Consider the following 16,567-nt stretch of genomic DNA (forward strand, 5'->3'; position numbering starts at 1 on the left):
TGAAGAGTAAACTCCATATCAAGGCCCAACACTCCTTAGATGCAACCCGAATCATTCCTAACACTTGAAATAAAGTGTTTTCGCGCCTCGGGTGTATTATCTTACTTAATTAGTAGTTCAATGTCTAATTAGATACACTTATGTATCTCCTCATGTTACATAGGATCCTCGCGCGTGTTCAAGCTCTAAATTGACACTTAGCATCCTATCCGGCACATTTCTCGTCTGGTGAGTTCATACCCCTACATTTTTCCGAGTTTTTCATGTTTTTCAGGGGGGGAATACAAGCAAATCATAAAGGTTTTTGTAACTTAAAAACTGATGTAATTATACCATTTTCTATCAAACTTTAGATATTGTATCCCTTTTGTAACATGCGGAGCATAAGGGACGATTTCTAAATATAATTACATAGTTTTCAGAACAGCGTGAAAACTTCTCAAACCATTCAAATTATTATGGGAATAATTTGGGATCTTTATTACTTGTTTTACGGATTTCAGATTTCATGCAAAGTCAATATATATAAACTATGTCTGATTTAGTTTATCCATGTTAAACCTAGAGTATCATGCTAAATAATTACTTTGTATTTAATTATTTATACTCTACTTTGTTCCAAACGATTTCGAAATTCGATGACGACCAGTTATCCCATGATTTTAGTTAATACTAGCTTGTGAGACTTGTCTTCGATATACCCTTCGGGTTACCAGTAAATCCTCTCCGGAAGTATAACCAGAGTCTCCTGGAGGGAGAACGTGAAATTTGTGGATAGATCTATTCGGGACTGACAATCCCACACCTAAACTGCTAGCTACAGTTAGGCGGACACGCCTGGGGTGACAAATTTTGGAAATCGAACGACGCCTGAAGAACGTCAAGGAGGTCACGGGTCAAATCAGTATGGTTATACGACTCACAATAAGTACTAAATTAACTAACTCTATTCACGGATTTCTTTCTTTCATCTATAGTTTTATGTATTAAAACTACCTACTTTCGTACTGGAGGGGAATTCCAGGATCCTAACGTATGGTTTTCTTAACTTATTGATGATTAGTCAAGGTTTTTCTCATTCTATGGAAACCAACTTACATGTTAGAAAATATGGGATTTTCTGGGAAAACATGCTTATGTATTTCATAACTCAGTAACAATGGTTTTTCGATATAACAATAATCTTTATTAAAGGAAATGAGTTATTTATCACAAGATTAAATAACCGGTTTTCCTTATAAAACATGCTTATGAACTCACCAGCTTTATGCTGATATTTTAAAACTGCTTGTATTCTCAGGTTCTCGTTAGACAGGTATCCCGTTACTTTTGGAGAAGACGGAGTGTATAGAAGTCTCGTCTTTACTTTTGATATACTGATGTATATAAACTATGTATTTCTCCACTCTCAAACGAATGTAACTTTTCTTATGTAATGTAATGGTTGTGTTTACTATGATTACTATGTTCAAAAGTTGTGATACTACGTATGACGTCATCCGCCCCGGAACGATTCCGCCGCCGGTTTCGGGGTGTGACAGACATGGATTTTAATCATTCTCTATGATGACTGACTGATTGAACAAATCAAATCAGTCCTGGCTTGGCCAAGCACTCACATGTGTCATCGCTAAATCATCGATGGGCCCACAGATATCGCTTTTATCCCGAAGGTAAAAGGAATGGATAAACTTCGACTCATATGACTTGTTCTACTACTTGTTGAATCATACACAAAGGCACGTTTTATAACATCGAGTTACCAAATGCGTTTTCGTGCAATCAATGTATAACCAACTCATAGTAACAACTCATATCTCTAGGTTTGAAGAATATAAGATATTATTGTCTCATGATCACTCGTGATAAAATCCATGAAGTGATTCAAATGAGCGCGGGTTGAATCCAATACTCAGAACTTATGAGCACTCATGAGTGTTGTAGCACCACTTTGTCCACCAACTTGGACCTCTACAAACCAACCCATAACAGTCTTGATTCATATCTACTTCCAACATATGACCGACTGTGGATGGTTTGAATAACTTAATCATTCAGGAAGAGCGACTTAGGTATTCTGGAAGTCAAAACATGCAAAGTGAAACACAAGAATAAATGAATCAAATATGGTATCAAACCCTATGAATATAAATAAACACTTTTATTTATCACCATACTAATTACTCATTATTCATTGTTTCGGTTTTATCAACTTTATACTTGAATTAAAAACACTAGTTGTCCCATGCTCCAAGCATGTACACTATGTTTTTCTTAAACAATAGCTTTGCCATACACCAAGTATGCACTCTATGTTTGTCTATGATCCTTACTTTGTGAAATAAACCAATTGAACATAATTTCAATGATTCTAATTTCACACTCCCAAATCCTTATCGAAAAATGTGAGAATTTCAAATTCCTATCATTTATCGAAAGCTGTTTAGATTTTAAACTTATATGCACTGACCCTCCTGTAATGAATATGTACAAAGTCACAAAGACTTGTCAACAGTCATTATAAGGTATTCCAATGGAGATCAACTCCATGGAAACTAAGTCTCATATTCAAAGTACATTGCTTTGGACATGCTTCTTGCATTAAGTTTTCTAATATTACACAGATAACTTCCACCTATGGAGACAACTCCATATTCTCATTTTGACTATCACTTCTGAATAAGAGATGCCTCTTTTCAGAATATGTCAATATGGTCCTTCCAAAATTAGCACTATACTTCCAACTGTCCCTGAGCAACCAATCTTCGGTAAACCTCAGATTGTCCTCGACAATTGCTTAATCATTTTAGTCATATCCAATTCTAGACCTTTTCCCTTCTTAATGCCTATGGGCATTTGAAAAAATTTAGAAATGACAAATATTATAGCACATGCGATCGATCCTGTACCCAAAGCAAATGGTACACGATTCATGATGTCTCACATAAAGACATGATTCTAGACCAGTCTTTTGCTACAATATTTTTATTTTCCATGTTTTCAAAATTTGACTATGAAGAGGGATGCCGTAATCATAATCGAATTTTGAGAACGCAATATATAGAATTTCCTTAAGTTGAACCAATCCAACATGAAATTCATATATATATTCTTGACTAAAGATGATTAAGGTCTCAATCTAAGCCTTTAGAACTGAAATGAAGTATATCCTCTCCCTTAGTTATAGCAAAACACCTTTTTCAATCCCTGCAGCCTCACGAATTGAAACTTTTGTTTTCTATAATTAACATTGCTAACTTGCAACACTAACAATAATTATCATGCTCCCACTAACATGATGATTATTAGCATAACACTTATGCTCCCACTATCTTTGACATGTACTCAGAAATCAGCTGGACTTCTAGAAATCAATACTTTATTGACTTTCTTACCAAAGTTCAGATTTCTGATACGATATGCTTTGATAAAACTTTATCAAAATCATACACCTTTCCTTAGATAGCATGCATGTGTGTCTAAACAATGTCAGAACTATGAAAAGGGATGTCGTAATCATAGTCTCAATTGTTTAGACCGGTTGCCATCTGCTTCAAATCTACTTGGTGGAAGTGTTTCCTCACCATCATTTTCATGAATCGGAGAGAAACCTTATGACCCTTATATTTTATGGTGTATGTGTTCTTATCCACGCGAATCGTCAAAACCATAGTCACAAGACAAGGATAATGACAAATCCAAACTCATATGGACTGAACTTATACAATCTTAACTTCTTGCCACCTGGCAGTACAGGGTCTGCCATTGCTTCCAAGTTGTTATGCAACCAATTGAGAACTTTCAGAACTCCTATACAAAGCCAAATTTAACTGGAATGGGCACAGAATATGTCAACACCATAGGTTATAAACCTCAAGTCGTGTGCTAGTGAAGAACCTCAGGTTTTATTCTTGATTAGTTCTTGAAATTCTTTTTAGGATCTTTAAGACTCCCACTATCCTCTTGACATATAAGACTATCTTGCCAAATATTCAAGAGATAGTGCGGATTCTTTATCAAGACAAACACTTCACACAATTGGCCTTAGTTGGTCTTTGTTTTATCCAAAACATCACAACTTACCAATTTCAAATGTACAAGAGTAGGACACTTTTACTCTTACATTTGACAAGTGTTTTAAACCTTTCTTTAAGATATGTCATTCAACTTACAATCTTGGAGTATGACTCTAAGAATTGTTTTGGAACGAAGTATGACTCATCTTCCTGATCTAACCATTTCAACAATTCATGACTCCTCTTCTTAGTCATAAGAATGCACTAAGAAGACCTTTAGAGGACTAATTGTGATATGATTTCTAAATCATTAAGATGATCACAAACATGATACTAAAGTACTCTCCCATCTTTTCAGATTTGAGAAACTTTTATCTTTCTGCCTAATTTGATTCTTCCCATTCATTCTGCCATACATTGAGACTTTTCCAATGTTTCAGAATTATACTTAAACTTGTAAGTATAACCATATTTACTAAACTTTAGTAAATCAAATAGTCTTAACGAGCTTTGTGGTGGACAAGACCAGTGCACAAGAATGTGTACTCGGTCCCTTTAGTCCTTCACTTGACTCACACATCCATGTGAACAAGTAATTAGTCTTGATTTTCCAATGCTTGAAAGTTCTCATTCATCATACTATTCAACTTGCATGATTCCAAGTTTCGGTCCAATTGAATCTTGGGTGATGAGGAACTTTCCTGATTTGGTAAATTTAGACACTACCACAAATGAAAGAATCAAATCCATTTTCCAATATTGTTGTCAGTGGAATCATATAAGCAACAATTTTCCACAAATGCCATTGTAAGGATACTTCAAATAAACAAAAATAAACAATTTTCTTTTATTTTAAACTTTGCGGAAAAACTTATCCTTACAATCCACATGGAAAATTATTGTTATCTATTCCTTAGCAATATATCATAACTTCTTAAGCAACTGCTCAAAATTCTGATGCGATCGAAATCCACCTTCGCGATCAGAATCAGCATATACTTCCTTTAAGATTTCTCTCTATTCTTTTATTCTTAAAACATCAACATGTGACCCAGTCACATCATGTAATGAGGATCTCAGAATAGAACGTAACAGAGTTAGATAATGGGCTCTACCTGATGTAGAGTCAAACTTATTGACTTTAACATCCTTAGGTAAATTTGGCAGCTTTGCAATCAACGCCCCTTCCTTTGGCAAAATAAACATATGGACCCTTTGGTAATGGGACTATCTCAGACTTAGCCTTTCTCTTGACCATTTGGTCAACCAGGTTGACTATGGCCAATCCCTTTCCATTAGGAAGAGAATGCTTTTTCTGGATTTCTAGTGTCACCATTGTCACTGTCGATAAAGTTTTTGGGAAGTTGATCTTCTAATCAAATTTGCTTCACTATCGTTCCAAATCATTGCTGATTCAGCAGCACCAAGCAAATAGATATGATCATTAAGGTTCATGTCATAGTCTGTATCATAGTAGTCCCAAAGGAACTCACTATGTGACTTAGAAAGTGATTGAACATCCAACTTTCTCAAGACTTTGAAACCCAACTCTCCCGGCTTGTCAATATGTGACTTCATCTCTAAGATGTGATCACACATAGACCTTGCTTGCCATTAGGGCTTGAGTGACCTTGAACTTGTGGGTTAGGGAGAATAATTTTAGGAGGTGGAGAAAGTGAAGTTCCAAGAGATTTGGGAAGATCATAGATGTCTGAACTAGACATCTTTTGGGAGATATTCAAAATAGTTGATCTAAAGTCCTTAATATAACACCCAATATGAAATATTAAGGCTAGGATCCAACAACCTATTTATAACTGGAAGAGGGATGCCGTAATCCGAGTTATAAAATAGTTGAAGGTAGCTAAATGACGATTTACCAATTTCCACCATGAAAAACGAAATAATTTAATTAGGTTTTTACTTGGATTTCAAACTCCTAGATCTTTTGAGATTCATTGAACTTTTCAATGGCATGTTTCAATCTCGAGTGTGCCCTTCAGGTTTTGTGACTGGGATGCTGAGGATCACAAAACAAGGTGTGAAGTAACCATGCAAATATACTTGGTACCCCTAATATTTACCCCTCAATCGATGTGCCGGTTAACCACACGAGCTCCACCGATACTATGATAAATATTAAGTTACCCTTTGCCTACTTTGTTAAATCCAGGTTAGTGTGCCGGTTAACCACACACGCTCCACTAACGGTTTAAACAAAGTGCAAAGTGTAATTTCATGGATTAGCACCAAATTCACATTTTCCTAAGTAACTTAGATTGTGAATTTATAAAAAGTTTAGTTACTTAGTTTTTATCATTAATACTTTTAATGAAGGGAGAATTATAGTCCTTGTCCTACCTGTTCGGCTAACGACCCTCCACCAGTCAAGGAAGCGGTGGATGAGAGTGGACACCCATTAAACTGCCATTTTATAGGCAGTAACCTTATACCCCCCTTATAGACCGGCTTCGTGAATGAGGCCTACTAATGGTAAGACGACTTGCTCTTATACATATAATATATTAAACTTTTAATATTATAATAGTATAAGGGTGTATTTTAGACATTTAAAATACTTGGTGGTTTAATCTATTAATTAAACTATACTCTTAATTTAATTAAATTTAAACCATGTCATTATGGAATTATTAATTCTCTTTTAATTAACCACTTTAATTATCTATTAATAAAGTCCATAAGAGTTAATTGAATTATTCAATAAAAACATCATAATTCAAATTATTAAATTCAAAATTAAAACCATTTAATTAATTGTTTAAGTTATGAACCCAAGAGTTTTTGAATTCAATTCTTTTTTTTTATCATAAAAAAACTTTTTCCAAATTCCAAAACTTGAGGGCAAGTTTTGTAACTCTTGAAAACTTTTGGATTCCATAACTTATGGAGTTAAATACTTGTTTTATGATGAAACTTTTCATGTTCCATAACTTAAGAACAAGTTATGGAATTCTTTAAAACAATAAGACCAAGTTTTGTAACTCCATAAAAAACTTTGAATCAATTTTTTTTAAAAACCTTTTCATATCCATAACTTATGGAGGTTTCAAAAAACTCTTTAGATCAAACTTTTAAAACTAATAAAATAATCATATCATTTTATATTTTTACTAAATTTGACCTAATTCAACTCATATAGCAAATGATTCAAATTTTACAAATAATTAGTTTTTCACAAAAACAAGTAATTATCTTAAAATTTGACAAACATCATGTTTTTTTTTCCTTTTTTTTCCAACTTTGAAAATAAAACATTTGCATCAATATAACAGAAAACAACCCATGGCTCTGATACCACTGTTGGGTTTTGAGCATTCTAACACTCCTATGGTGTACATGCAACCCTATAAACCTTGGATCTATGTTTTCTCTATTATACATGCAAATATTAACTATTGCAAGGTTTCATCCTAACTAGCATATTATGAAGCACCTATACTACAAAGTTCTAGTTAGATGACATACCTTTTTATGTAGCTTTATGTCTTCAAGCTTTAAGAGCTTAACCCCAATAGTGTGGAAGCCTCAAATGGAATCACAAATCACCAAAACACCTTGGAAGAACTTGAGAGAATATGTATGCACACTAAAATCGGCCCACTCTTATTTTCACATACTTGTGCCAATTTTGTAAGCCAAGGACCCCTTTATATATTATGGAGGATTAGGGTTACATCCATGTAAACCCTAATACCCTTGACCTTTCATTTACATAGGATCTATGGGTTAAAAGCTCCATGGACCATCCATGAAAGCTTAGCCCAACCTAAATGAACTTGGCTCATTCCATATATGTAAGAGTCCATATTTAATTAGTTCTTTTTGATCACTTAATTAATTCTAAATTAATTCTTGATCAATACTAATTAAATAATATGATTCCATATTAATATATTAGAACTTATAATATATTAATATAAATCATAAATATACTATTCTCAAAAGACTATCCATATAAATTGTACCGGTGAAGTGCAACCCAAATGGACCATGCCGGGTCGGGTCAAGTACATACCAAATATAGTTATGGACTTAGACATTAATCCAACATGTACTTGACCTGAGAGTAGCATGGTCCATTTGGATTGCCTTCACCAGAGCAATTTGATAGGATGGACTTTTGAGAAGAGGTTATTTGTGATTTATTAATATATTATAAGTTCTAATATATTAATATGAAATCATATTATTTAATTAGTATTTATCAAGAATTAACTAATTTAGAATTAATTTAGTGATCAAAAGAGACTAATTAAATATATGGGGACTGATTAAGTAAATCAATGATTCTTATAGTATGGGCCAATGATCCATGGTTATTTAGGATGGGCTAAACCAATATGATAGTCCATGGATAGTCCATGGAGGTTTAACCCATGGAGCCTAAGTAATATGAAGGGTCATGTGAATTAGGGTTTGCATGGATGTAAACCTAGACTTTGCCACACTATAAAAGGAACCTATAGTCACCAAAATCGGCCCCATGAATTCTAAGAAGAGTGATAAACGATTTTGTGTGCTATGTAGCCTCTCTCTCAAGTCCTCCTTTGTTCATGGTGTTTGTGAACGATTTGATGTGATAAGTTCTTAAAGGCCAAAACTACAAGCTACAACAAAAAGGTAATTCCATAACTCAATTCTATGTTGTTTATGTCAATTGTATGCTAGTTGTAGGCTTAATGCTTTGGAAACAATATTGCATGTATAATTAGAGAAAACATAGATCCAAATCATTTAGGGTTGTATGTGCACCATAGGATGTTGTAGTATACTAAAACCTAACAGTGGTATCAGAGCATAGGATTGTTTTCTATTAGATTTAATGCATGGCTTATTTTTTTCCAAAGCTAAAAAATTGTTCTGACAGCACCTACTCGACGAGTACATGCTTGGACTCGACGAGTAGGATGAATTTTGCCTTGAACTCGACGAGTCCATAGTTGGGCTCGACGAGTTGTATGATCAGATTGTAGTTTTCGGGTTTTTTGGACAGAATTGGATTAGGATCACTACCACAAACTGTTTTATATCATAAAATCTGTTTTCTCTGATATGGAACTGATTATCCTTGTCCAATTATAAGATAATTGTCAAAATTTCAAGATTTGTATTAGTTTATATGATAGGTTAATTTCTTGTAAATTGTTGATATGAATTGTCTTGACTTATGAGTTTAACTAGATCATAGATAAATTACATGATAATTTTTATTTGTTAAAATATTGATCTAAATGTTCTTTAAAGTCTTCCATAACATGTCCTCAAGTTATGGAGCATGAAAAGTTTTTTCATAAAAACCACATAAAGAGTTAAAAAATTTGCCCTCAAGTTTTGGTATTTGAAAAGTCTCAAATTATAAAAACATTAACTCTAGTAATTGAAAGGTTTCAAAAGATGCATCTCTTAGGTTCATAACTTAAAAAATTAATTAAATAGTTTTAATTTTGAATTTTTTAATAACCTAGTTGCTTTGAATAATTCAATTACACCTTATGGACTTTGTTAAATTAATTAAAGTGTTTAATTGAAGGATAAGTTTAATAAATCCATAATAACATGGTTTAAGGTTAATTAAATTAAGAGTATAATTTATTAATAGATTAAACCACCAAGTATTTTAAATGTTTAAAATACACCCTTATACTATATAAAATTAAAAGTTTAATATATTATATATGTATAAGTAAAAGGTCAGTATTACCGTTAATAAGCCTCATTCACGAAGCCAATCTATAAAGGGGGAATAAGGTTACTGCCTATAAAATGGTGGTTTAATGGGTGTCTACTCTCCCCCACCGCTTCCTTGACTGGTGGAGGGTCGTTAGCCGAACGGGTAGGATATGACATTAATTCTCATTAAAAGTATAATGAAAATACCATGTAACTAAACACTTTTAAATTCCCAATCTTAGTTACTTAGGAAAAAAGTGAATTTGGTGCTAACCCATGAAATTATACTTTGCACCTTGTTAAGTCGTTAGTGGAGTGTGTTTGGTTAACCGACACACTAACTTGGACTAACAAGGGTGGCAAAGGGTAGCTCGATGTTTGTCATGGATCAATAGTGTGTGTGTGGTTAAACGGCACATTGATTAGTTGATAAAAGACATCGAGAGTACCAAGCCAATTTGCATGGTTATTCACACCTTGTTTGTGATCCTCGGTATCCCAGTCACAAACTTGAAAGGAATAATCGAGATTTAAGCATGCCATTGAAAAGTTCAAAGAATCTCAAAAGAATATAGGAATTTCAATTCATTTAAAACTTAACAATCAATTTCGTTTTTCATGGTGGAAATTGGTAAATCGTCGTTTACCTACCTTCAAATATTTTACAATTGGATTAGGGCATCCCTCTTCTGAATTGTAGAATATTGTGTTGGGACCTAGCCTTAATATTTCATTTTGGGTGTTATATTAAGGACTTAAATCAACTAAACTTCAATTTCTCCCTTGTAGATGTCTAGTTGTGACAACTATGGTCTTCCCGAATCCTTTCTTTATAAAGATGATATACCACAAGACGATCAAGGTGAAAGATTAATCCTTTGTTCGTGCTGTAGTGGAACTTCACTTCCTCCACCTCCTCCAATAATTCTCCCAGGCCTACAAGTTCAAAAGATTATTCAAGCCCTGTTGGCTAGCAAACACCAAGATGGAAGGTATGTGTGTGTACATGTCATGGAGATGAAGTCACACATTGACGGGCTGCGAATGTTGGGTGTTGTTGTTTCAAGGAAGTTAGATGTTGACTTGGTTCTTGAATCACTTTCCAAGTTATATAGCGGGTTCTTTAAGGAGTACTATATGGGAGATCACGACATGACCCTTATTGACCTAACCTATTTGCTAATTGTTGTTGAATTAGCAATGATTTGGCGCACTGGTCAACCAAATTTGATTGGAAGATATACATCCCAAAACTTCCATGGACATTGACAATGGTAACATTGGAAGTCCAGAAAAGCTTTCTCTTCCCAATGGAAATGGATCGTTCATGGTCAAGTCATTCGACCAAATGGTAAAGAGAAAGGCTAAGTCTGAGATGGTCTCGTGTACCATTCCCAAAGAGTCCATATGTTTCTATTGCCAAGAGAAGGGGGCATTGGTTGCGAAGCTTCTATATTTACCTGAAAGATTGCAAGGATGGTAAAGTCAAAATGTTTGACTCAACTTCAGGTAAGCCCACTATCTAACTCCATTAAGTTCCTATTTGGAGATTCTTAATAAATGATGCAGTGTAATTACATTTTAATGTTTTGTAGGATCGAAGGAATGAAAGGAAACTTAAAGGAATAGTAGGCTGATTTTGATCGTGAAGAGATGGATTTCGATCGAATGGTTCGATGATTAGAATTTTGAGCTGCTGCTTAAGAGTTATGATAGATTGCTTAAGTATAGATAACAACATAGTTTTCATATGTATTTGCATTGTAAGGAACAGTTTTCCGCAATTTTAATAAATAAAATTTTATTTTATTTTATTTTAAGTTTCCTTACATAGGCATTTGTGAAAATTGTTGTTTATATGTTTCCATTGATAGCAATATTGGAAATGGATTTGATTCTTTCGTTTGTGGTAGTGTCAAGATTTACCAAATAAGGAAAGATTCTTATCACCCAAGTTTCAGTTGGATAGAAACTTGGAATCATGCAACTTGTATTGTGTGATGAATGAGAACTTCATCTTTGGGAAATTAAGACTAATTCCTTGTTCACATGAATATGTGAGTCAAGTGAAGGACTAGGGGATCGGGTACACTTGGTTGTACGCTAATCAGGTCCACCACAAAGAATGATAAGACTATTCGTTATGATTTACTAAGGTTGAGTAAATATGTTTATGCTTACAAGATTAAGTGTAATTCTGAATCATTAGAAAAGTTTCAATGTATGGCAGAACGAATAAGAAGAATCAAATTAGGTAGAAAGATAAAAGTTTCTCCAATCTGAGAAGAAGGGAGAGTACTTGAGTATCATGTTTTATGGTTATCTTAGTGATTATGGAACCATATCACAATTGATCCTCTAAGGACATCTTAGTGAATTTGTATGGCTAAGAAGAAGAATCGTGAATTGTTGAAATGGTTAAATCAAGAAGATAAATCATACTTCGTTCCAAAATCAGGTCTTAGAGTCATACTCCAAGATTGTAACTTGAGTGACATGGTCTTAGGAAACTTTTCTAACACTCATCAAATGTAGAGTAAAATGTTTCTTACTCTTGTACATTTAAAATTGGTAAGTGGTGATGTTTTGGATAAGACAAAGACCAACTAAGACCAATTGTGTGAAGTGTTTTGTCTTGATAAGAGACCGCACTAACTCTTGAATATTTGTTTGTCAAGTAATGTTTCTTGACAAAGAGAGTCTTATATGTCAAGAGGTCAGTGGGAGTGTTAAAGATCTTGAAAAGCTTCAAGAACTAATCAAGAATAAACCTATTGTTAATCACTAGCACACGACTTAAGGTTTGTAACCTATCATGTTGGCATATTCTTGTTTATGTGCCCATTCTAGTTAAAGTTGACTATACATGTGAGTTCTATGAGTTCTCAACTGTTTGCATAACAACTTGGAAGCAATGGTAGGCCATTGTGCTGCCAGGTGGCAAGAAACTAAGATTGAACAAGTTCAGTCCATATGAGTTTGGATTTGTCACTAACCTTATCTTGTGATTATGGTTATGACAAATTCACATGGATAGGAACACATACACCATAAAATCTAAGTGTCATAAGGTTTATCTCCAATTCATTAAAATGATTGTGAGGAAACGCTTTCACTGAGTAGATTTTAAATAGTTCGCAATTGTGATATTTGCATTCTCAAATTCTATTATGATTATGGCATCCCTCTTCATAGTTCGAATTGTGAGAAATGGAAAAAGGTCTAAACATTTGAGACTTATTGTTGTAAGTTCTAAAATTGTTTAGACACACATGTGAGCTATCTAAGGAAAGGTGTATAAGTTTGAGGAACCTAGATAAAGTCTTATCGAAGCATCTTGTATTAGAAATCTGAACTTTGGTAAGAAGTCAACAAGTATTGATTTCTATAAGTTCAGCTGATTTCTGGGTACATGTCAAAGCTAGTGGGAGCATAAGTGTTATGCTAGTAAGATAATAATTATTATGCTAGTGGGAGCATAATTATTATAGTAAGTGTTGCGAGTTAGCATTGTTAATTATAGAAAACAAAAGTTTTAATTCGCAAGGGTGCAGGGTTTGAAAAGTTGTTTTGCTATAATTAAAGGATAGGAATTCATATTTCATTTCGAACCTAGAAGCTTAGATTGAGATTTTAATCAAATTTATTCATGGACATATGTGAATGTTATGTTGAAATGATTCAACATAAGGAAATTCTATATGTGGAAATATTACAGCGAAAGACTGGTAAAGTATCATGTCTTTATGTAAGACATTATAAATCATGTCTTTATGTAAGACATTATAAATCGTGTATCATGTCTTTACCAAAGATTAGTTGCTTATGGAAAGTTGGAAGTATAGTATAAGTTTTGGAAGGTCCATACCGACAAGTTCTCAGAAGAGGTAACTCTTGTTTAGTAGTGCTAGTCATATGGAATTATTGAAATGTTCCATAAGTGAAAGTTAATCATAAAATTTGTGTAAGATTAGAAAACTTAATGCAAGAAGGATGTTCAAAGGAATGTACTTTGAATATGAGACTTCGTTTGCATGGAATTGCTCTCCATTGGAATACTTTGTAATGTTTGTTGCCAAGTCTCTATGACTTTTGTGTATAGTCATTACAAGAGGATTATTGCATATACGTTTAGAATCTAACATATTTTAGCAAATGGCAAGAATTTGGTATTCTTACATTTACGATAAGGATTTGGAATTGTGAGATGAGCATCATTGAAATGTTGTCCATTGATCTATTTCACAAATAGAGGACCATAGACAAACGTAGTGTGCATGCTTGGAGAATGGCATAACTATTGTTTTAATTCAAGTATTAACTTGATTAATCGAAACATTATACAAAGAATAATGTGTAATCAATATGGTAATTAAATAAAAGGTGTTTTATTTATATTCATAAGTTCTGAGACCATATTGGATTCGATTATTCTTGTGTTTCACTTTGCATGTTTTGACTTCCCGAGTAACTAGGTTATTCAAACTATCCACAGTCAATCATACTTTGTAAGTAGGTATTGAGGCAAGACTGTCATGAATATGACTATAGATTGTCTAGGTGTTTTAGACATAACACAAGTTTGCTGCAGTGTTCAAGAGTACACCTATAATAAGATTCGAGTATTTAATTAAACCCACGCTCATCTGAATCACTTCATGGATTTTGTCACGAGAGATTGTGAGACGATAATATCTTATATTCTTAAAACAGAGACTTGTGAGTTGTAGCTTACAAATCGGTTGCACATTGATGATGAGTAAATGCACCAGTAACTTGGTGTTATAAAACGCATTGTTGCATGTGATTTGATGAGTAAATATAGCAAGAATATGATTCGAAGTTCATGAAGGGTTTTGAGCATTCTCACACTCCTAAGGTGTGCATGCAACCCTAAATACCTTGAATCTATGTTTTCTTACATGCAAACTTGAACTTTCCAAGGTATTACCCTAACTAGCATACAAACCTTTGATACTTGGGTAATAAAACAAGTTAGAAAACATACCTTTTGTTGTATTTGGATGCGTCATTTGACTAGGTCAGAGTTCGACAGCGGCTTTTAAAAGCTACGATTGCTAGTCGGGTTGTGGAGTCGTACTTGCAATAATAGTTACTAGACTTATCCAAGTGGGTGACTGCTGGATTAGGTGTCTAAGCCCATAACTATAATTGGTATGTACTTGAACTGAGAGTAGCATGGTCCATTTGGGTTGCCTTCACCAGAGCAATTTGATAGGATAGACTTTTGAGAAGAGGTTATTTGTGATTTATTAATATATTATAAGTTCTAATATATTAATATGAAATCATATTATTTAATTAGTATTGATCAAGAATTAATTTGGAATTAATTTAGTGATCAAAAGAGACTAATTAAATATACGGGGACAGATTAAGTAATTCAATGATTCTTATAGTATGGGCCAATGATCCATGGTTATTTAGGATGGGATAAACCAATATGATAGTCCATGGATAGTCCATGGAGGTTTATGATGGGTGTTGTACAAACAATCCCATGTGTGCATGCAACCCTAGAATTGGATCTATGTTTTTCTATTAGATATACAACATTATGAACACATGAAGAACCCTAGCATGCTCCTAGTAATTTTGAAATTTACAAAGGAGAAAGTTTTACATACCTCTTGTTGTTATATTTTAATAACAACTCAAATCTTCAATCTTCTTGTCTTGAAAGCAAGTACCAAAAATGTACTACCTCTAATGGCTCACAAACACCAACAGCAATGGAGAGGCATTCGAGAAAGAGAGAGGGGAGAGGTAGAAAATCGGCTCTAGGACTTCTAATAATCAAGTGGCCAATTTTCCTAAGCTAGGGGGTCTTTATATAGCTGTAGGGATTAGGGTTTCAATCATTATCCTTATCTGGTTGCTTAGCCACCAAGCAGCCCAAGGATAATTCCAGAAGCCCTATCCTTGGACGAATTTTAGGGCCTTATCCCCTTGAATTCGTCCACCCTTTCCCTAGGGCATCCTTTTCCCTACTTTCCAACTATCACATAATTGCATTTCAGTCCCCCTAGTTTAGTTAATTCCTTTTGATCACAAAATTAATTCTTAATTAATTCTTGAACAATAATAAACAAACAAATATGATTTCTCTTTTAATATATTATTCTTATAACATATTAATAAACCATAATAACCTCTTTCTCTATTATTTCTCCAATCAAGTTGCTTTGGTGAAGGCAACGCAAAAGGACCATGCACAACCGGGTCAAGTACTTACCAAATATGGTTACAGGCTTAGACACTAATCCAACAGTCTCCCACTTGGATAAGTCTAGTAACCATAAATGCAAGTAGAATCTGATTAGCAATCGTAGCTCCCAAAGACGTTGTCTAACTCTGATCCTATCAGTAACCTGTCCTTTAGATAAGGGATCGTATGATCCTCTGTTCTAGATATCATGTGGAAAATCACATGGAACATAGTCATACTTATTGTCCATCAGTTTGTTTCTCGATCTCAGATTCATTTGATATAGAACTTAATTGAACACATCAATTTAATCTTGACCGGTCCCGACACATAAGTCAAATCAAATCATCGAGGGGCCCTGATATCGCTTTTACCCTCTTAGGATAAAAGGAACACATAAACTTCGACTTATATGCATTTACTGTTTACTAATCAAATCATACACAACAATGCATTTTATAACATCAAGTTACTGATGTGTTTACGCATTATCAATGCACAACCAACCAGCAAACAATAAACCATATATGTAGGTTTTAAGACCATATGATATTATCGTCTTGCGATCACTCGTGATGAATTCCATGAAGTGATTCCAGCAAGCATGGGTTTATTCCAATGCTCAAAACTT

This window comes from Lactuca virosa, chromosome 3, assembly GCF_052849685.1.
Source record: "Lactuca virosa cultivar CGN04683 chromosome 3, Lactuca_virosa_CGN04683_v6, whole genome shotgun sequence".
In the NCBI taxonomy this organism is placed as follows: domain Eukaryota; kingdom Viridiplantae; phylum Streptophyta; class Magnoliopsida; order Asterales; family Asteraceae; genus Lactuca; species Lactuca virosa.